This window comes from Catharus ustulatus, chromosome 4, assembly GCF_009819885.2.
Source record: "Catharus ustulatus isolate bCatUst1 chromosome 4, bCatUst1.pri.v2, whole genome shotgun sequence".
In the NCBI taxonomy this organism is placed as follows: domain Eukaryota; kingdom Metazoa; phylum Chordata; class Aves; order Passeriformes; family Turdidae; genus Catharus; species Catharus ustulatus.
This window is the reverse complement of record NC_046224.1, coordinates 62,019,048-62,041,463: the sequence shown is the minus strand read 5'-3', so window position 1 is coordinate 62,041,463 and position 22,416 is coordinate 62,019,048. Positions and strand designations below refer to the sequence as shown.

The 22,416-nt window shown below is 41.3% G+C and overlaps 1 long non-coding RNA gene across 3 annotated transcripts in view; it reads left to right on the top strand.

Annotated features, from left to right (window-relative positions):
- The window catches only part of LOC116995941, an 89,170-nt gene that overhangs the window by 6,260 nt on the left and 60,494 nt on the right, over positions 1-22,416 (top strand). Inside the window, exon 5 of one of the 3 annotated variants that reach the window (XR_004417828.1) lies at positions 410-944. The exons of the other annotated variants lie outside the window; for them this stretch is intronic. This is a non-coding gene — a long non-coding RNA (uncharacterized LOC116995941). Of the gene's footprint in view, positions 1-409; positions 945-22,416 lie in introns of those variants that run through there. 3 annotated transcript variants of the gene reach the window in all.

Sequence of the window (22,416 nt, the reverse complement as noted above, 5' to 3'; positions counted from 1 at the left end):
ACTGCCCAGGCTCCCCAGGGAATGGTCACAGCCCCAAGGCTGCCAGAGCTCCAGGAGTGTTTGGAGAACTCTCCCAGGGATGCACAGGGTGGGAGTGTTGGGGTGTCTGTGCAGGGCCAGGAGCTGGGATGGATGAGCCTTGTGGGTCCCTTCCAACTCAGCATAGTCTATGGTTCTACCATTTTGTAGCCCAGAGCCCACAGCAGTGATCCAGGTGGCCAAAGGAGACAGAGAAGGGGGCACAACCTTGGGTGTACTTCAGTGTCACAGCTGTGCTGTCTGTCCCTCAAATATGTGTATCACGATTTTAAGGCTGGGATTTCTCATTTCTCTAAAGACAGATTTTGTTCCAGTGCAATTTTCATCTTTTTATTCCAGTATGCTTTTTTTTTTTTTTTTAAACCAACAGGACAAAACAAATGTTGAAGTCCCCAAGATGTTAATAAAAATGGAAATTCTTGTCTTCCAGTCAGCTCTAGCCACTGGCTGGTACCAGTTTTGGAGAAGACATTCATACAGCTTCAGGACATTAACAGCAGGGAATAACTTAACATTGGAAAGATATTCATCATATGGCATCATATGGATGTAATTTGAAGACTTCTCACCAAAAGCCATTTTCCACAATGGCAATGATGACAGCCCAAAGTATCGGCTTGTGCTGGCCAGTCTTGATGTTGTCATGTTGTCTCAGGGGTTTGGTCAACTTTGAAAAGGAATTTCATTGCCACTGCTCGAAAAATAGAGAAAATAAACTACCGTATTTTTACAATTCTGCAGCTGGCTATCAGTTTACTACACGAAACTGCAAAGTGACGTCTAATTTGTAGTTTATTTTTATAAATTAAGAGCAGGCCCATTATGCCAGCCCTAAAACACTCTGGGTGTTTGCAATGGCCAATTACTGTGGAAACTGCTGAAACAAATAAATGTTTGGATAAGGATCTGGAACAAACTCCTCAATTTTTTAAAGAATTCTTGCAAAATATCACTAGAGCAAGAAATCCCAATTGCTTCATCTGTTTGTGGCTTCATCTATATCCTTCTCTGGAATTCTTTGTAGCAGATCTACAAAGAAATAAATGAAAAGCTTCTGTTCTCCCACTTAACCTATAGCAAGCAGCCTTTAAAAACAACTCATCTGTTACATTCCAGCCATATTTAGTTGTTTTTATCAGAGCTGTGCAGTAGGAAATGGTCTGTGGGGGTTTTGAAAGACTGAAATATGAGGATATTCAAGTCCTGCTTTGAATCCAATATAATCCTGCACATGAACTTGTCCCATTGAAATCAGGTTCATAAAAGCATACCTGTACACACCCTTCCTAAAGTCAATTCTAAATGCCTCTGGTACTGTAATCCTGCTTGATGGGGGAGATTCTGCTTTTCCAGGGAAAAAGAGAGCATGGCAAGAGCCCAGTGTCTTGCCATTCTGTGTGATTCCCTTTCCAAACAGCGGGAATGGAACAAGATGCAATAAAACAAGAAAAGAAAATGCACAGGTGGCACATAAATCGAAATAGTGCTTTTTAAAACTTAAAAATTCATGCAGAAATACATGCAGGCATAATTTTAAATAAAATGAAAGGGAGACTGAAGTATTAGAATGAAGTATTTGCTCTGTCAGAAGTTTTTAAAGCAGTATTTGCTTTATGTAGACGCTAATAGTGGAAGAGAGATGCTATTTCGTTTGTTAACACATGACATCAAAGTCCACATACATGTTATATATTTGATTTACTAATTTTCTTCTCACTGTTAAATATATTTATTAGCTCTGTCTAGGTTTGCTTTAATATTGTTACACAGACACAAATGTATTTTATCCTATTTACAGATGCAGCTTTTGTGTTTTTATTGCTGTAATAACAGGCTTCCCAAGCAATGAGGTTCCCAATCAATGTGCTAATCTATGTTCATGCTTCTTATTTCTATTTATCATGTTATCTGTGTTCATGTTTCTCATTTCCAGTTGCAAGGAAGAAAGGCTTCTTGGTTCTGTGAATATAACATGCATGTTCACCCAGCAAAACACTGAAATCAGATTTATCCTTCTCCTTTAACATCCCCATTGCCTCTGATTAGGGGTTATTAGGTAGCAGCGTATTGGTAATTAACATGTTTCTGTTTTTTAAAGATATTCTTGTCATAAGAAGCATAAAAAACTATATATTTTAAATGAAGGTATTTTAACATTTGAAATATGAACATTTGTGAATGCATGTTGTTTTATTAAAAGTCCAAAACAGCAGAAACTCATCTGTCCCTATCTGGAATATATAAAGTAAAGAAATGCATATAAATTATCAAAAATTAAAACTGTAGCTCATCTAACAAAGCAAATCATGTAAATTAACAGTTATCATAGCAAAAACCCTTTCCTCTTGTTTATTTGTTTTACTGATTTATGCAGCAGCTTTTTTTGCTAGAGGCTCGTCATGTGAAAGAACAACATAGCCCTGCAGTCCTTCCCACAGAAATGGTTCCAAAGGACATTCCAGAACTGGGGACTATAAAAAAGATAGAAATTAAATTTTAAAGTATTAGGAAAAATATTAGCATGACAAAAATTCAAACAAATAAATATGCCATATTTAGGCAGAGTGGATATACAAAACACTGAAGAGAACAGAGAGAGACATGAGAGAGCATTCATTTAGGTACTCTGGGTAGGAGACTATGATTAAGCCTTCTGGAACCAAGCTAAATTAAATATAATCTATAAATATAATGCATAAATACAATGCATAAATATAATTCACAAATATAAATTAAATATACCTCTTCAGCCATTTTGCATCCAGGTGTCTTTAGGCACCACAAAGATACAGATGTGCTTCAGCCCATGTCACGCAGTAGGTGAGCAGTAACACCAGGAACAAACCCCACATTTGCTGGTAGGACCACACAGAATTAAGCCCAGTTGAATGGCTGAAATATCAGGCACCAAAGAATGAACTAAGATCAAATGTACTTTTCCAAATGCTTTGCAAAATAAAATGGTGGGGTTTTTTCCCCCAGCACTCCAATCCCGTAAGCACCCTTTTGTTTTCAGTGCTTGGTGATATTGGGTTTCAGTTTGTGGTTTTGCTATTCTTCTTTTAAATGAAATAAAGAAACATACACTAAATAAAATGAGGGGTGCAGTTGACCTCTAACATTTCATGAAAGGGCTTGTTATGTTTACCACATTTAAATGAAAATCAACTTTGGCTGGAGCAACAAAATAAAAGACCTGAAGGAAAAAAAGGCAGTTGAATTATAGTTTTCCTGACAACAAACACTTCCCAATGTAGGCCAAGATTATGGGACCAAATATTTAAGCAGACACTTGGCAGAGATCTAAATTCACTGGAAACTGTGTGTTTTACAGCCTGATATGTCCTGGGTTGGTTTTACTCTTGTCCTTCCCTGTTTTCTAAAGCATATCTTGTTTTCTGTGACAATACATCCACCTATCTACTACCAACCAACTTACACAGGTAATTAACACCCAGAGGGAACAACTCATGTAGATACCAGCTTTGAAGATTGAAGCCCAAGCTGAAAAATAATGGGAATTGAAAAATGGAACACTCTGGAATGTGTAGACTTTGCTTCCATTTTTACATATCTCTCATGGCTCCCGACCTAAGCTAACTTAAAAAGTCTCTCTTTCATAAAGGCATTTGCAATGATTTTGAAAATTAAGGTGGCTCCCAATCTGTTGATATATCTGTAACATTTCCTAAGTTTACACTTTAGAAACCTTTGAAATGAGACAAAAGTTCCTCCAAATGTTTATGTGCAAGAGCATAATTGCACTGCATATATGCATTTAAAACATAAATGTGCAATATATGTGTGACCAGACCTCCTGGGCCACAAAGAAAAATTCTGCTCGGGCTTAGATTTTCATCATCTAGACTTTCTTCTCTAACCCTTCCATTGCTGCTTTTATTTCATACTTGCTGTTCCACATCCCAGGCTTTGCTGGCCAATGGCAAAAAAGGGTTTAGGCACCACCTATTGAATTTCAGATTGATTCACACTATCATTTTCAGCAGCATTACATTTGGAATGTTTTTGACCCATTAGTTTTAAACAAATTGTGCAGCTGGGGGAATATGTCTGTGTCCAGCTATGATTTCCACTTGTGGTAGGGAATATCATTTTAGATGTTGCTACTACTGTGAATTAAATTACTTATTGAGCAGGTCTCAAAGTCCTGTGTCCATCCTTGCACCCTTCTCCAGAGAACAAACTGGGGAAAACAAACTATTGTAGCATGTGAAGAAAAATGGCATTACAATGCACATTAAAAACACCCTGTGTCCTTCAGCTGCAAATATTGAACTGTTAGGTGATAGAGTTACCAGAATTGTGAAGGAGAGCAGAAATGCTCTTGAAGTTTCTCTCTATTTTTCTGTGCCCTGTTCCTAGCACTCTTCTTGGAATGGTCTGGTACATGTCTGTGAAGGTAATTGGGTACCATCCTCCATTTGCCTCACCCCTGGGAGTGTTCCAGGCCAGCTTGGACAGGGCTTGGAGCACCCTGGGATAGTGCAAGGTATCCCTGCCCATGGCAGGGGGTTGGATCCACATTTTCTTTAGGGCCTCTTCCAACTCAGGTCATTCTATGATTACATAATTTAGTAAATCCTTATTATTTCATATGGTACACAATCCTTAAACACAGTAACTAGAAAAAAACAAAATGAAACAAACAAAAAACCCAAAACCAAACAAAAACCAAACCAAACCAAAAATAACCAAAAAAACCCTAGTCTGTTTGTGTGTTTCTCTCCTGTTTGAGGAACCAATCCAGCAAGTCTAGGTCAGTGAATCTTCCTGAAAGGAAATAGGGTGTGGATGTCCCAGACACAGAAGTGGTATCAGAGACAGGAACTGTATTGCTAAATTGGATATGAAGAGTTTAAGAGTGACTGGCACCTGGCTAGCTTTACCTTTTTCAGATGGATCCTGCAGATCCATTTTCTGGACCCCTTCAAAAAAGGGAACAAACCAACTGGGTGGTGGCAGTCTCATATTGCAGGGCCACCTCCCTGCTCACAGGGATTTAGGGATTTGTCAGTAAACCACCCATCACAACTTCACAGAATGTGTCACAGAATGGATGCTATGACTTCTACCCACAGTTTTTGCACTTTTCTGCCAGATCTTTTTTGTCTTCACACCCACTACAGGGAAGGAAGCTGTGGCAGAACCTTTATCCTACGTAAGCTTTTCCTGGGATCCTATCTCAGTTCCAGTGGTAGGAGAACTGGTAAAGTTTGCCAAGTTTCTTTGTAACTCCCAGATACTAAATCAAGTGAGGTTGCTGATGAGTGACTTGCAAAATCCTAACCTGGCCTCTGACAGTAACACCCTGTGTGGCTTTCAGCAAGTCTCAACACCTTTCTGCTTCTGCCTTCCCATAGCTAAAATGTTTATTTGTCTGTCACAGCACATTTTTAAGGAGAATTCATAATTCGGCACATCACAGAAAATAGTGCTTTTCTGCAGTGAGTTAAATAAATCAGGCCATCAACAGTGAGATAAGGTGTCCCCTGGGAAGAGACTTGATATCTAGGATCATTTTAGGGTTTATAGCACATCAAAGTCTACATAAATAAATCAGTTCAATGCAGAGAGGAGGAAAAACAGTCAAAAAAGCACAGTTCAAGAAACTGTTGCTGAGCACAGGTTAATCATTAGGAACAACATCTCCACTTGGAAAAAATAAGGAGGTATCATCTGGTCTGTAAAACCTAACTTGCAGCTGGCACAAATGACAGGCTTTCAGTGAAGTGAATGAAAGAACATCCATCACTGCTCCTCCCAGAGCACTCTGCTCCCTTAAAACCAGCCACAGGCAAATCCCCCAAAATGTGCCACCTGTTCCTTAATTCCTGCAATAACAGAATTTGGGAGATGAAACTGGCCAGGCTTAGCCTGAGAGTAGGGTGCATATTTATGCACAAGAAATGTTAAATTATGACACCTGTGCCACAGATTGTCTGACCTGGAAATGAGCCTTCCAGTCTCATGGAAGCTGTCCCTCAGAGAGGCTGGAAAGAGATGATTCCTGTGGTCCCTTCCAACTCAGTCTGTTCTATGATACTATGATACTATGAATACACAGGCCTCTAATTTATATTTATATGGCCAGACACTGAGATCTGTTTGTCTCTGTGCTGTCATTACGGCTTCAGGAGCAACTGCATAAATGAAGAATATTCAGAACAAAACTGACACCAGGCTTGGAGGACTCCTTTAAGGATTACAGATAGTTGAAAGGGTGATATTAATGTGACAAGGGAATCTCACAAGGAAAGGGAATTATTCCTTGTTTCCCAGAATAGCTAGAAATACATTTCTCCTCTAAGATGGAAAAGGCCAAGCTCTGCATTAGTAAAATGGCTGCTATAAAAGGAGTAAGAGAGTAAAGGCATTGATTCCTTTACTCTGCAGCGATTCAAAACCAGATGTATGAAAATATTAACATGATTAAATGACAAGATATTGAGTAGTCCTGCAACGTGGCAGAGTTCAGACTGTTTTATTGAAGAGGGGTTCAGGGCTTTTAGGACAACCTCTGGCAGCTTTTTCCAACTGTGATGCCCCAACGTCCAGTCCTTTGGATAGACATGGATCTATTTTATGTCCATGTTTTTGTAGGAACAATTAATCACACTCTCAGCTGATGTATGACAGGACAGATCTGCACACAGTAGAAAATGGCTCTATTTTCAGTGGCTTTTTGCAAGTGGTAATTAAATTGTGCAGCTCAGAATTAAAATTCATAGAATCACAGAAACTGGGGATAGGAAAGAGCCGCTAAGGTCATTTTTTTCCCTGCCCCTCCTTCTGCTGATGCTTTGTCCAGCACTTTGTAGCCAATTTGAAATGCTCTCTACTTACCCAGGGCTTTTAAGAGACCCTCATTTGATTTATGCACAGCAGAAAATGCTACCTTTTCTCCAGAGATGGACAATTTGCCTCATTCAAAGAGTAGTGTAATCAATTTCATTTACCAATTACAGCCCTTCGTTAACACACGGCCACCAGGGCACTGGGGAAGGCAGGAAGTTAATGAGATTGAGGATGGGATCAGGAGGGGCTCCTGAATGCCTTGTTTGGTCCTGACAGCCCAGTAAATCTTGAGACAGCCAAGTGCTTCTGAAGGGAGAAACAGCTTTGGAGATTCACCTGAGTTGTATCCCAACCTGAGTTGTTATCTAGCTGTGGCATTTTCCTTTCACACGGCATGGATATGAATTTTGGATCTCCCTGGAAATTTGTAGCCTAAGCCTACAAAGCCTAAAGCAACTTTGCTCTTGCATGAGCTCTTCCCATACCCCCGAGGCTTGAGTCTTAAAAATGTGTCTGAGGCCCCCATCACCCCTTCCAGGGTTTGTGAAAATGCTTCTCCCCAGGGGCTGGAGAGTGTCTTGTCCAAAAGACTAAATGTTTATCAACGTTTTTTTTTTCAAATTGATATAAATCTTCTGTTTGAGACACAGGCCATAAATATAAAACCAGGCTTTCCCTAGGGATAAACTGCAATAGTCTACATCTGAATCTCTTTTGAAATAACTGGCACTGCCTGCAGTCAGAAATAGAACATTGAACTGGGAGGAATACAAATATGATCTGATACAGACTTCCTAGCCTGCCCAGATCCCACTCATATGGTTTGTCTGGAATTTTGACTCACCAGTTGCTTGACAAGGGTCCTGCTTTCCAAGTGCTTGTCCCAAGCCTGATCCTTATCTGGCCCAAACTGATATTCCTGGTGACAATCAACAAGGGTTCATCTTCTCCTGCTGAGTGCCCTGCAGGAATCCCTAAACCCCCTGTGCCTGGTGGGAATCCAGAGCTGGAATGAGTTGGCTGTGCTGCAAAACCCCCCTGGCAAGACAAGTGCCATGGGTACAGCCCAGTTTGACCCTGCCACGGGGACATGGCTCTCAGGACGGAGTGAACCTCCCCTCCCAGCACTGCTGGTGACAGGGACACCAAGCAGAGTGCCTGGAGTCAGCTCTAGCACTGCTGAGCATCTCCCATGTCCCAGCAAAGAATTCCTAAGTGGCCCATGGGCTGTGGACCTCAGCAAAATAAACATTTCACATCATCCCTCAGGTGCATAAAAATCATCCTCAGGTGATTGGGTCCAAATGGCACAAACATGGATCCATCTGCTGATGCTTCTTTTCACTCCAAAAGAAAAAAAAAAAAATAAAAGGAGGCAGCTATGTAAATACACATTTCAGGGATGGCCTAGCTCTAAATGTGGTTGCAGTGTATAGAAAAGCCAAGCATAAAGACTCTGAAGATAGTGATGCAACAAGAAACCTGAATTTATTTTCCACTTTCTTTCCCATCCCAAGCCATTAGCAACACAGGCAATGAAAAAAAGTAATTTGATGAAGCAAAATATTTCATGCATCATACATGACCTTTGTTATCAGAATTTCTATTTTGAATTTACTTCCTCCTGGCTATCTTAGTTCAGGACTCTCAAATTGTGAGAGAATAAAAGCTTTACCATCGTAAAGCCTTAATGTGGTAGTGGCTGACTTACTAAAACTATTCATGTAAATTCCTAAAGGAAGTTTTCAGGGAAAACAGAGAAAATTACTAACCAAGAAGTGCTTATGAAAGTGTTTTCCCTTTTCTTTTCATCTCTCAGAAAGCACACAGGGCCCTTCTAGGGCAGAATTAAATCCATTTCCTACAGGAGCACCTCAAACTTCACAAGAACCATGCCCGTTCTTTTGAGTGGCAGCTGACCCTCAAATATTTTTACTGCTGCCATTCTTCTGATTTTAATACAAAGCCCTGAGCCTTAGGACTGCTTTTGCTCAAGAGAAGCAGTAAGTAAAGAACTTTTTGTAGGGATCTGACTGCCTGGGGAGCAGTAGCAGGTGGGAATATCTTGCATTACATATAACTCACACCTTAATGGGTCTGATCCAAGTCTGAGTCCTCCCCAGATTTGCTCATAAATACTGCAAAACCAGTGGTGTTTTTAAGGCAATTTAAGTGTCCTTCATGCCTGGCTTATAGCTTTTAAATGTTTTTTAACTTTTCTCAGCCTGAAAATAAAATAATGTCCTATGGGTGCTTGTAAGAATTCTTGCCTGTAATTACTATAAGAACTGATTTATCTGTGGCACATGCCACTGTAGGAGGTGTGAGGGTGATTAAGATGCTCTTCTGGGAAGTTTGAGATAAGGATTAAATACTGTAGGACAGGACCACCTGCTTGGTCTTTATTTTGGTGTCTAAGAATATCACTGTCACTCTCTGCTTCTGATGTAAGAAAGGGGAAGGCAAGTTTGGGAAAACTCCAATTCTGCATTGTTCTTGGATTTTTAAAAAATTTCAATTAAATTCCTCTTTCCAGTTTGAAAGGAAATGATATTTCATGCAGAAATGTTTATTTTAATGCCTAAAGTCTTGCCAGACTCACCTTAAAGGCTGACTTGGGTATTTTACAAGGTTTTGGTGGGCACAGTTTCTTTTTTCTTTCAAAGGAATGCTTTGTTCCATGGCTTGGACAGTGTCATCCAAATTTTAAAAACAGGTGAACCAGGGCAGGTAGCTCAGTCCCTGAAGAGAAGGGTCTCATGCAGACAGGGAGTGAGTACAAGCTCTGAGGGAGGAGGGTGGTGACAGTGGCACCACCCAAATTGCTGCTGCCAGGGCTGTGACTCAGCTGAGGGACTGAGTCACAGTGTCTCCCTCCCCTTCCTCTGGCCAGGGAAGGTACTGATGTTCTGCTGGTGCCTTGGAGATGTAAATTGTAATATTCCCACCATGCTGCAGAAGCCAAGGGAGCAAAAGTTTCCTCCTCCTCACTGTCCATGTGGACTTGCTCTGGGCAGTGTGATCAGGGGGAAGAAAGGGGAGGCTGACTAACAGCCAAGTGAGCTCTGAAATCAGAGACTAGTCAGTGCAGATTGCCTTTGGAGTCAGGGGAGGAGTCCAGGATCCTCTAGAGCATGATTCAAGGCAGGAGGCTCTGGTGGAAGACATGAGGTTGTGTGGGAGTGGGGATGCCCTGCCCTGGATGGAGATTCCATTCAAACGGACAGTCACGCCACATTCTGGCTGGTACTGGTTGAATCTTGTGAGCATTGATTGAAATCTCAGGATTAGTGGAGGCAAGCAGCAACTCCTACATTTTCAGACAAGATCTAATTGCTTAGAAGAACATCCTAATTCTGGAGTCAGCAAATCAATATACAGCAATGTAGCTTAAATCGATAAGATAAGGCCCTGCCTGCTGAAAGATCTGCTCTCTGTCAGTGCATTGGGAAATTCCCCCACTTAATGAGGTTTGGAAAATAGTGTCAGGCATTTCATCTGTGTTGAAAATGCCTTGGGAATCATGTAGTCCTTCCTTCTTGTCTTTTCCTAGCTTCCACTTTTCTTCTCGCTCCTATGACTTTAAGTCTTCAGTCATCTTTCTTAAATGAAGGTTTGTGCCCGTCTTCTTGATTGCTCTATCTGCACAACCAAACTGCCCAGGTTTTAATGAGAATGTAAAGGTTGCTTTGGTTTGTTCTGCTTTGGTTTTGCTTTTTTTCTGAAAAAAACTCCAAAACATTTTTTTAAATTGCTTTCTTTAAGTTACAGAAAATCTCTTTGATGCTCGTGTGTTGTACCATTTTCTCCATACTGTATATACCTGGGATTCTGGCTTCATCTTGGGTCTTCCTCCCCTTTCTGGAATATTTGTTTTGAGTTGTAGCATTGTGGCATGAGATTCTGCCAGTTCACCAGCCTGGCAGTATCATATATCAGTCTGGGAATCAACACAGTGAATAATTTAAATGGTTATTGTTCAGCACTACTCGGAATAGCAAACCTCCATTTATAGATGTCCCAAAATCAATGGGAGATGGATTTCTTCTGTTGCCTGACAGATTAATAATCTTTTCCAATTCATTTCCCGAGATACTAATTTTTAGTTCCTTGGCCAATACCAGACTAAATTCCTTTCAGCAACTGAGTACAAAACCATCGTGGTTTCCCCATCCCAAAGTTTTCCTGACACACAATAATAGCAACAACTCTTGAAATGAAATTTTCTGACAGTGGCTAATGACAGTCTTACTGCATGAAGAAATTCCAGAACCTGAGTTGCCCTTGGCTTGCACAATTCTCACTCCTTCCTGACTGCAGTGCCTACAAATGGCCTGGTCTTCCTCAGGATATAGGAAAGAAAGATTCATAATTATAAATATTTATAATTATGTGTATATACACATTTATATGAATTCTATGTTTATTGCAAGTCACTCCTAATTTTCTCTGAGGAATTTAGTAGAAGCTCACAGACACAGTGAAAATGTGGGAAAAAGAGACAAGAGCCAAGGATAAACCAGATCTGATTTACCACTCATAGCAAAAGCGGAGGGAAAAAAAAATAGACACTTAACATGCTGCAGATGTCATATTCTTTCAGACTCATGGTCAATCTTCACACTTATTTCCAGCCACAAAGTGGTGATGTTTCATAGTCTGTCATTAGGAAGAGGTTATCTTTACCAAGCTTTCTATTATGTTCATAGAACTAATTGTTAGAATTTATTTACCCACTAGCTGCTAAATACAGTCAAAAGTTGCTTTTCTGTGTATTATCTGAGCCCTCGTTTTGATGAGAAAAAAGGTTGACCTCAAGTCAGACTACTCTAACATGGGCCAGGGTTTTACAGCTCAGCTTGGTCATGCAGTGAAAAAGGTGACTCATCTAAATCAGAAAATGAAATAGCACTTGGATCTGATTTGGATAGTCCTGATCCATTTACCCCTAACATTTTTCCATCTCTTGTCTCAAAGTACCTGGGGTAATTTGCATGTGTACCAAAGAAAATTTTGAAAGGTGACTAGCAGAGAGAGGGAAGACTTGCAATCCCTGCAGTGTTAGTGTGGCTGTAGCTTTATATAACAAACCTTTTTTTCCTGCTTATTGTCCCAGTTCAGTACTTTAGTGCTTCGTATCTTCCCCTCAGATGTGGAAAGCCCAAATGGAATGTCACTGTTTGCCCTACAGCATTTAACCCAGATCCTGCAGCAGAGCCTGGGATGGCCTTTCACTGATCAGTTAGTTTAGAGATGCTGATGAAGGCTCTCACAGAGAGGGAGTTTGAAAGCCCACAGGCAAGGCTTGCTCGACCAGGCACCCCTGTAACTGCGTTTTCAGCCTCCAGCATCCTATCACAGGGGTGAATAGCTCCTGGAATGATCACAAAACCTGGGATGCCTTGGGAAGAGCAGTGCCAGCAGGTCAGGGGTGATCCTGCCCCTCTGCCAGCCCTGGGAGGCACATGTGGAGAGCTGTGTCCAGCTCTGGGATCACCAGCACAGGAGGGACAGGGAGCTCCTGGAGCGGGGCCAGCGGAGGCTGTGGAGATGATTTAGGGCCTGGAGCATCTGTGGCAGGGAAAGGCTGAGGGAGCTGGGGCTGTCCAGGCTGGAGAGGAGCCCCAGCTGAGAGGGGCCCTCAGCCCTGGGTGTCCCTGTGTGCAGGGAGGGCTCCGAGCAGGGCCCAGGCTCTGCTCCGGGGGCCCAGCAATGGCACCAGAGCCACGGGCAGGGACTGAGCCCAGGGGGTTCCACCTGCACAGGAGGCACAACTTCTTCCCTGGGCAGTGCTGAACAGAGACCAGACAGGGTGTGGAGTCTCCTCACTGGGGATATTCCAGAGCCAGCTGGACACAATGCTGTGCCCTGTGCTCTGGGATGGCCCTGCTGGAGCAGGGAGGTGGCACCAGTGACCCTCTGTGGTCCCTTCCAGACTGACCCATCCTGGGATTCTGGGAATATCCAACAAGCAGAAGGAGGCACTCACACCATCCCGTTCCACAGCAGCTTGCTGTGCTTACAGATGATCCTTTAATTTTTTTATTAAATAAATCAGCAGTTACTATCCTTCTGGGAAAATGACCTCATTTCTCCTGTACCTGTGATGGGCCTAATGGAATGATTTGGATAGATGATGGGTAGGGATGAATTCTGAAGTCACTTGAACCTGAAGAAAGCAAGGATTAAAAGCAGAACTGAACAAAATGTAACAAAACCACCTTTTGGCCTTTTAGAAAACAGAAAATGTCATCTCACGCACTCTTGTGTGATTTAGCAAAATTGGATGAAGGAAGCAAAACCCTCCTTCAGTGCCAAGAGTTTAGGTAAAGACTGGGGTTTAAAAATGAGTCCAGTTGATAGGTGACTGAACTGAAAGGTCAGTTGCTAAGTTGAGTGTTTCCAGAGCTAAACCTGGGGAGCTTAGGGCTAATTGAAGATCTGTTTAACAAACACTGCTTGCAAGCTCTGTGTAGGGTCTCCAAGCCAGAGCAGCTGTACTTTGGTGACTGGTTTGGAAAGAGGAGGGGAGGAGGAGAAATGAAGGAGTTAGGACAGGTACTGCAGCTGCTCCTTATGAACCTCACCAAACAGCAAACAGGAAATCAACAAACGAGTACATTCCAGCAGAAATTCAAAGTGGAAGTGATAATAGGAAGGCTAGACTGACAGGTTCTGGCAAGTTGGGAGGGCATTGCTAGAAAAGCACTGGCGGCTGCAAAGCTCAAAGCTCAGGGACTTACCTCTTTCCTGCTTCCCTCCCTCCTGCCATTTCCTCTCCTCAGGAGCAATTCTTTTATTTCATCCATGAGAAATTGTTTGCTGGGATGCATTCACTTCCAGAGGTGGAAGGGAACAGGAATAGGCAACACTAAGTAGGACGAGAGAAACTGAGAATTTAAATAATCTGACGAAAAATTGAGGTGTCCAGTGAGGAAAATGAGTGTGAAAGTGGAAAAAAATAAATACAGCTGAGCAGTAGTTGCAGGCTGGTTTCATCCTGGAGGAGATGGCAAGATGTAAAGTGAGGATTCAGTGTTTCCTAGGGGTGTGTTTCACTGTGTGGATTACTGAGGGAAGAGTGACTTCCACTGGGGCTTGTGGCAATGGTAGCAATGGTCTGGAATGAGTTGAAAGTGCAGCAGTGGCACTTCATCTCACCTCACCCTTCTCTGGAGATGCAAGGTGCTCTTTTCAGGTGGTTGAGGTCTTGCTAAAGGGTGTGCAATATCTGAAAGCTCTCCCCCGGGGTTCTCAGAGCCACAGCTCAGCCTGCAGGGTTGGAAGACATTCTTCATGGGCTTGATGAAATGGGAAATACACTCTGGGGTTGCAATAAAATGAAACTGTTTCCTGTTCTGCCTGTAAACATTCCATAGGAAATTGAGGCAGTTTTCACTGGAGACAAGGAAACTACCACCAACCAGGAAAAGTTGCTTTAGCTGTGAAAAACGGCAAACTTCTCCTTATGGCAAATGTATTGAAATGCACACTTTTATCCAGGGGTTGGAATTACACCCTTTTCTCAGAGAACAGCTGCATGTGCTGGTGGGAATGGTAAAATTTTGGCTTGGATCCAATTTGATAATACCTAGAGAAAGATGCGAGAGGATTTTTTTTTTTTTTTGGCCATTTTACTTTCTTTGAGTATAAATTCTTCCAAAACAAAATTTGGTCACTGGCAGATCAGCCTTGCAAAGGTGCTGAGTACTCTGGCTGTGGTCCAAAAGTGCACTTAAGCCCGTGCTTAACTCTGAGGACATAATTAGTCTTGCCAATTTTAGTGGGGCTGTTGACATGCTTAAAGTTAAGCATGTGACTAAGTCCACTGCTGCAAGAATGCTTAGCCCTTTGTAGGGTTAAGCCCAGTTCTGTGCTACACAAAAGATCTTTTGTTCAGCCTTGAATGACGAGGACAGGCAATGGAAGGAATAAACACCGTTCTTTAAAATAAACATTGTGCTGATCACAGAGATAGCGCACGGTTATTAACACCGAGGCTGTCATCACATTTTATTAGCAGCGTTTTAGCAGCCCAAATGAGATGATTCAGTCCTGTGAACCATGTCTCCATTATCTCTTTGTACCTGAAATGCCTGGCTGGTTGTGTTCCATGGTAACTCTGCAGCTGTCGGTGTTTGCATGGACCCCTGTGCATCTTCAAGCTCTGTGCTCTGAATACACTAGGACAGTCAGTCCTGTGAGGAGCAGCTGAGGGGCTCAACCTGGAGAAAAGGAGGCTCAGAGGGGACTTTTTCACTCTCTACAGTTCCCTGACAGGAGGGGGCAGCCAGGTGGGGTCAGGGTCTTCTCCCAGGGAACAGGGACAGGACAAGAGGAAACAGCTCAAGCTGCACCAGGAGAGGTTCAGGTTGGACGTCAGGAAGAATTCAGTTCTGGAAAGGGTGGTTAAGCCTAGAACAGGCTGCCCAAGGAGTTGGTAGAGTCCCCATCCCTGGAGGTTTTCAATAGATGACTGAGTGCTCTGGTCTGGTTGATAAAGTGGTGCTCGGTCAAAGATGGACTCGATAATCTGGGAGGTCTTTTCCAGCCTAAATGATTCTGTGGTTCTGTGAAGTCAGCCCTGAGCTGGCTGCTGGATCTGTCTGCTGCAGGGACACCACACAGAGGCACTAACTCACCTTGAGGACTGAAGAGACCCCAGCAGTGCCATGGGCATGTCCCAGCTTTGGGCATCACTCATCCCTTACACTGTGCTCCCAGTTTTGGGCTCCCAGTTCTGTGGATGGGTTGGATCAGACCACTCCATGTCTTTGCCTTTGCAAGGGACCTTAAAGTCCATTTCATTCCCAACCCCTGCCATGGTCAGGGACACCTTCCACTAGCCCAGGTTGCTCAGAACCCCATCCAACCTGGCCTGGAACACTTCCAGGGATGGGGCAGCCACAGTTTCTCTGGGCAAATGTAATGAGCTGCCCATGAAGGCAAGAAACAAGAATGACTGTGTTTATATATACATATATATATATATATATATATATATATATATATATATATATATATATTCAAACTTTATTTTAGAATAGTTTGTTTGCAATGGGAAGCAGGTTTGTAACCGTATTGCTTATGATTATCTACAGTGATACAGCAATATAGAAGCATAAAAGTAACACTTAAGCACCTCTGCAAGTGGCAGATTGTTTTGAGTCATTACCCACTAACATTACAGTCTCCCAGAAACCTGTGCCAGTGCCTCACCACCCTCACGGGGAAGAAATCATTTTTCTAACATCCGATCTAAACCTACTTTCTGTCCCTCCAAAGCCACTGATCGAGACCAGTGCATGCTCAGGCAAAAAGTGTGAAAAATGGACAAGGCCACAGTGCTGTTATTTCAGATCCCATCATCCTGACAAGCTCTTGGCAGGTTCTCTCAAAGCTGGAAGCTTGGACATCTTGAAGCAATGAGGCCCACAGGATTTCCCTGCAGAGCTGTTCTCTGCAGGGAGACCAGTGCAGTGAGGGGCTGCTGGTGTGGCATTTTTCATGATGCACCAAAGGGAATGGGAATGTTTGCAGGCATTTTTCTCCCTAACATTCCCATTTTTGGTCACACAGTCCCAACTGAAATATAGCAGCAGCAGTGGTCGAGTACCAGAGGAAAGGTAGTGGGAGGAAGAGATTTTGCACGTTGTTGAGCTGTAATTGCTGAGATCTGTAGAACTGAGTTACTGAAGCATTCATGTTGATAATTAAAATGAAGCATTCTTAAAACACAATTAAGAAATAAAAGCCTGAAGCTTAAATAAATTACCTTCCCCTATTTAGTCTTTATGCTTTTTTCCATTCCAGATATTCTAAGCCTTAGCACTCTCTCCTTTTTGGCCTTAGTTTTTAGTTTCCATGGCCTGGCTGGTTTTTACTTCTTTAGGTCTCTTAAATTCTGTTTCATTGTTGGTCCTAACTACTTTTTAATGGCATTCCCGTAGTTTTACCTTTTTTCATTTGAAAACTGCAATTTTGACAATTACTAATTCCAAACAGGAGGGAAATTATGGAAAATCAGCAGATTTCAGAAGACAAATCTGAATTTCAGTGGCCTAAACAGTTGTTGCTTTCTAGAGAAGACCTTTCCAACAGAAAAATTTGGGGTTTGAGAGTTGCAGAATGATTTATAAAGTTGTCCAACACAATCTTCACATTCAAAAGGACTCCAACAGGTCTTTGAGAACATATTTTTATTTCCACAGGGTCTGATGCAATCCTTACCCTGTCTGCAGGCAAAGTCTGCAGCTAATTTCTGTTCATGATTCACCAGAGTTCAGCAACCTGGAGGGCACAGAGAAAGGCACAGAGCATCTGTTCTGGCAGGTTAAAAGATTAATTTCTGAATACTAAAAATAACTTCTTTATAATTCCATCCCATCTTGCTTCCAGGGACCTGACATTTGGCAAATTTTAATGAAGTGAACCTTGCAGCACCTCTGTGAGGTTGATGTAAATACCATCCCCATTGACAGACCAATGAAATTATAGCACAGATAAAGACAAAGGCCTGGGTGCAGGAAGCATCCCATACAGACATGCATCTTCTCTTACAGGTGCTGCATGGGGGAACATTTTTTTCTGAAATAATTAAATATGATCTGGAAGTCATTGCCCAGACACAAAAGCCCATTTTTGGCTTGAGGAAATGGGCATACATTACTCATGGACAGCTCTGGAAACAGTTCTTAATCACTCACAACCAGGCAGAGTCCTCTGGAAGAAACTGAAAGCAAGAACAGTTGTGAAAGGACATTGTTTTTTTGACTATTCAAAATATTTTTCATTCTAGACTGAAATGAAAGCACACAGAAAATTTTGAATACCAGAAGAAAATGGAATTTCAGATCATTTTCCTCCTGAAAACTCTTGGTGATTTATATTCTTAAACCTTGTTTTTGTTTTGTAATTGTAGAAATGAATTTGCAACAGAAAATGGAAACTTTACTTTGCAGAAAGTGAAAAACATTGGGCTTGACCTGGACAAAATAAAGCAAAGTAAACCCCTTGAAATTAATATTATTGGTGGGGGTTTTTTTTATTTTCTTATGGGAACAAGTATGTCTCTATTGACTCTCTGTATCCTTCAGACTCTGGGAAGAAAATATGTGAAACATCTTTTTGTTATTCTTCGGCAGTCTCAGATGGTTTTAAGAATCCTCTTTTTTTTTTTAATTTGATAGCTTTATTAAGCTTGCTATACATCATTATCCAGTTGTTTAGAATATAATCAGTGGGGTGAAAAAACTTAAGGGGATGGAAAGACAAGAGAGGGTGAAACGGAGAACAAGATTGATTTTCCCCACATTTAGCTGTCCTCACTTAGTTTAATCTCTCAGATGAGAGAGATGAATCACTCCCTTGAGGTGCCTGAGACAGAGCCCCACGTGAGCAGCTTGAGCCAGACATCCAATTTTCAGAGAGCTGATACTCAGTAGGACTAATCCTGCCCCAGTTCCTGCCTCTCCTCTTCCAGCTGGAATTGACAGCTCTGAAGGACAGTCAGGCCCATGGAGCTTCAGTTCTCAGCCCAGGCAGATTTGGAGTGATTTGCTTATTTAAAATAGCAAAGAAGTAAATACCAGTTTACATGAGTTACTGTGCTGTTTATTCATAACTCTGTGTTTTGAATAAGGATGGGTTTGGTTGTAGATTCAACTTGGATGCAAGAACAGCAGAAGTCCAGGTGAAAGTCCAACAAGCTCAGCCTTCTGGCCCATGGGAATATAAATATCACATTCCATGGAAAATAGATGAGAATCAAGTAAATCTTAAGTGACACTCCCCAGGATACTCTTCTAGTCTCTAACAACCAGCTCAAAGGTGATACCTTGGAGTTGTTAATGTTTTGATAACCTGAATGGTTATCAATAAAGCCTGGCAGGAATACAGCATGCCTTGTAGCTTGCACCTCCAATTCCATGAGGGGGAGAACATGAGGGATGGCTGGAGTTCTTGCAGTCCTGCCTTGGCTGATTGAAATGCAACTCACTTGCCACCTTCAACACAGGATAATTCAATTTCTCACTTTACTTGGCCATGTGCTGAAGTAACTGTGAAGAGTTGAGTGTAGTTAAAAGTTCACTATGTGGGGTAGGAAGAGTTTGTAGCCCAAGCACTCACAGGAAAATGAGCAAACCAAAGTGGTGCTTCAAGAGAGCAAAATCAGGGTCTGAGTTTTAGGTGAGTGCTTGAACACACGTGTACCTGTGGATGCACACAAAAGGTCAAGCAAGCCTTGAAGTAAATTCACGGAAATGGTTTTCCATTGTGGAAATCAGGGATTTCTGATGTCTCTGCTTGAAAGAAAAGCATGATTCCTAGCTTGGACTACAGATTCATTACTCAAGGTTCCTTTAAAGATTTGAGGAAAGTTTAGTTGTAGAGAATTCTAATAGTGCTGTTAAGATAATGAGACAGAAGTGCTACAACATCAGAGGAGGAGAGAGAAGAGCTGGTTAAGGGTGTCAGTTATAAAATAACAACAACAACAAAATAAACCCACAAAACAAATAAACAGTGGTGGTGGTAGTAGTGCCTTGCATGAAGACCCTTTTTATTTTCCTTCAGAATAAAAGATCTACTTCCTGACCTGCTAAATTATTGGATGGAGCAGAAGTTAGCTATCTCACCCTATTCTGTGCAGGCAAGTCCTTTTTTCAAGGGCTACACTTTAGCACATGCTCAAGGCGAGCTTGCATCACCATCTAAATATTTTGAATTCAACCATATGCAGAAGCACATTCTTCAGTTACAATCTCAAGCATGTACTTTGGGGAAAAAAAGCAGTAAAAAAATTACCTTGTCATTGAAGTCAGCAGTTTTGACTCTGCCCAGAATGTGGGACTGATTGGTGTAAGCTGCCATTTAATGTAGTATGTTTTCAGAGTAGAAGCATATTTTATTATGTCCAAATCTATCACGAGGCCAAATTAATCACTGGCACACAATAGGGATGACTCTTGCCCACTGTATTTTCTTCTCTTGAAAATCAAAATGTAGCACCCAATTTTTATTTACCTCTGGAAAAACAAAGTAAATTGGCATTTTTTAATTTTATGAATTAATTTATAACTGACATGAGCAATGTATAGACAAATGGTGACCATAAACTATTAAAAACAGGCAAATTGTCAGACATACAACAGACTTTTTGTTGTTCCTTTGTCTACTGGCTACATGGATAATAAACTTGGTGGAACTCTGCCCTGACTCCTGGTTATATTTGTTACTTTGGCAAATCCTATTTCAATCAATAAATATGAAGGCTAAATGGAGAGGAAGGTTTTGAGCAATGCAAACAAAAAAAACAGGCTTTGATTTAGGAAATCATATAAGCATGTATGGAGGCAGTCCTGCTTAGAAGAACACACTGGGCTCCTCTGGATTTAATCCAGCAAAGCATATGCTCAAAAGCCTTGTCCTGGCTGGACATGTGTTTTGTGAAATCAGCAGCATTTACATTAAATTTTTAGAGAGGCAATCCAACTAAAAGGAAGAAGAGAACTTGGAAGAGTTATCTGCAATTTTCACAAAGTTACAACAGTTTAATTTAAATTGATATTGCTCCTATGCCTTGGAAATTGGCCCGTACTTAAGTATGTCTGTAATAATTTGTTGGGATAAATTTTAAATGGCTTTCATGTCTGAGATATTAAAGAGCACTTTACTTATTTGGGAGGTTAATTTTGCAGGGAAATAGTTTGATAGAAAAGGTGTTATTTTACATTCAGAGAATACAAACCAAGTTCCTGATGTATTGAAGGCATTGGGGGCAGGTCCTGCCATAACCTACAGTGGGACAGATGTGGGAGACTCCATGTGAGCAGGGAACAACCTCAAAAAATCCATGTATCTGGTGCCTAATAAAATCTGAATCCAAGCATTTTTCTTTCCATGAATTTAATATTTATTTAATGTGAGATTGGACAGACTGTAATCACACCCATCCTTTTGCTCCTCCTGTTGTCACATCCACATCAGCCTGTCCATTGTGGAGACCATGTGGACAGAGGCATTGCACTGACCATCAAGCCACAAAACGAGGCAGGATGTTGATTCTCAGTCATGGCAGAAAGCTCCAGAGTTGAAATATGTCAAACAGAAAAAGCAGTCATTGGTAGTCTTTAAATAGAGAGTTTGGACCCAATCCATCTGAGCATCTCTGTGGGACTAATCACAGGGGCTGTGGTAATGCCAGGGTTTGTTGAGATGAAATTTATGGGTAACTATCTGTTAGAAGTACCCAGCCATAATGAATTCTTTCAGAATTTATCACAGTAGCATTAATTAGGATACATTTTGTGGGCAATAGTGAAGCTCTCACAAGTGTTTTCCAGATATTTGATCATAATTTAGCATTAGTCAGGCATGAGTTAATGGACACCAAAGGCTTTATTCCCTTAAAAATCCCTTCTTGTTTGGAGAGTCCCACTACTATTATATCATTTAATATTCATTTTCATGACACTAATCGTGTGGTATTGATTCAGATATTGCACATTACCATTGGGACTCCATTTTAATTCAGTGTTAGTGCAGCATTAAGATGTAAAACAAAAGTGTTAGCATTTTAAGTTAAAAGTCTGACTAAGACATTTCCATTTAGTGGAATTCTGCTGCCCTCATTGAGTCAAGAAGTCAATCCAGATCTTCCTTAAGGGTGCAGATTTGCAAACAAATGTCACAACACCTTTTATTTTAGCAGCTTAAAGGATTCCTGCAGTATTTAGAGGGCCTAATGTATGACAAGGCTCTCTGCAAAAGTAAAGGACCTTTACTTTGCTACCAAAAAGTCACTGAGATATTTGAGTTTGATTGCAGTGGCTACAAAACTACCTCCAAAGAATTTGCCACTTATTGCAATATTGAAATATTGCCAACAAATATTGAAATGGTGTTTCACCAAGGGTAGGCTAAATTTAGACTTCTCTCTACTGGACTTTTTTCTACAATTAAGCCACAAAGCAAATGCCCCAAGAGGAGAGAAAAAAGCACTTATTTTCCCCTTGCTTCATACCTGTGTGTCTCCCAACATGGCATTATCATGCCATATAAGCAAAGGACAGATCCCTTGATCTCAGCATTAAAATGTCCCATTACAGTGAAAATTCCACACATATGGCTTAGGATAGTGTCCTTCTGATTTCTTTTCATGAGTCTAGTGTGGTCCAACTGAAACCTGTTAAAATACAGCTCTAAAATTCAAATTTCTGTACATCTGTTCATATATATTACTCAAGACTTTTCTTATTCATGCCAGTCTGCTAAAATTTATGCTCATTGACTTTTGTACATCTATTATTTTTAAGAAAAATGAAGTTTGATCACTCTAATTAGACTCTAAGGAAGATATTTTTAAAACTGGATAGTCTTTTGCTGAGCTGTGGCCATGGTTATCCAGAGCAGCACACAATTAACTACACTTTTCTCCCATTCATTATGGCTGTGAGATGCCCCTGTTTAACTGTTTTTATTAGGGAGAGAAACAGATAATAATTTTGAAGATGGGGAAGAGGGACAAATCCTTTTGCACTGTCCAATTTTAAATTTGTT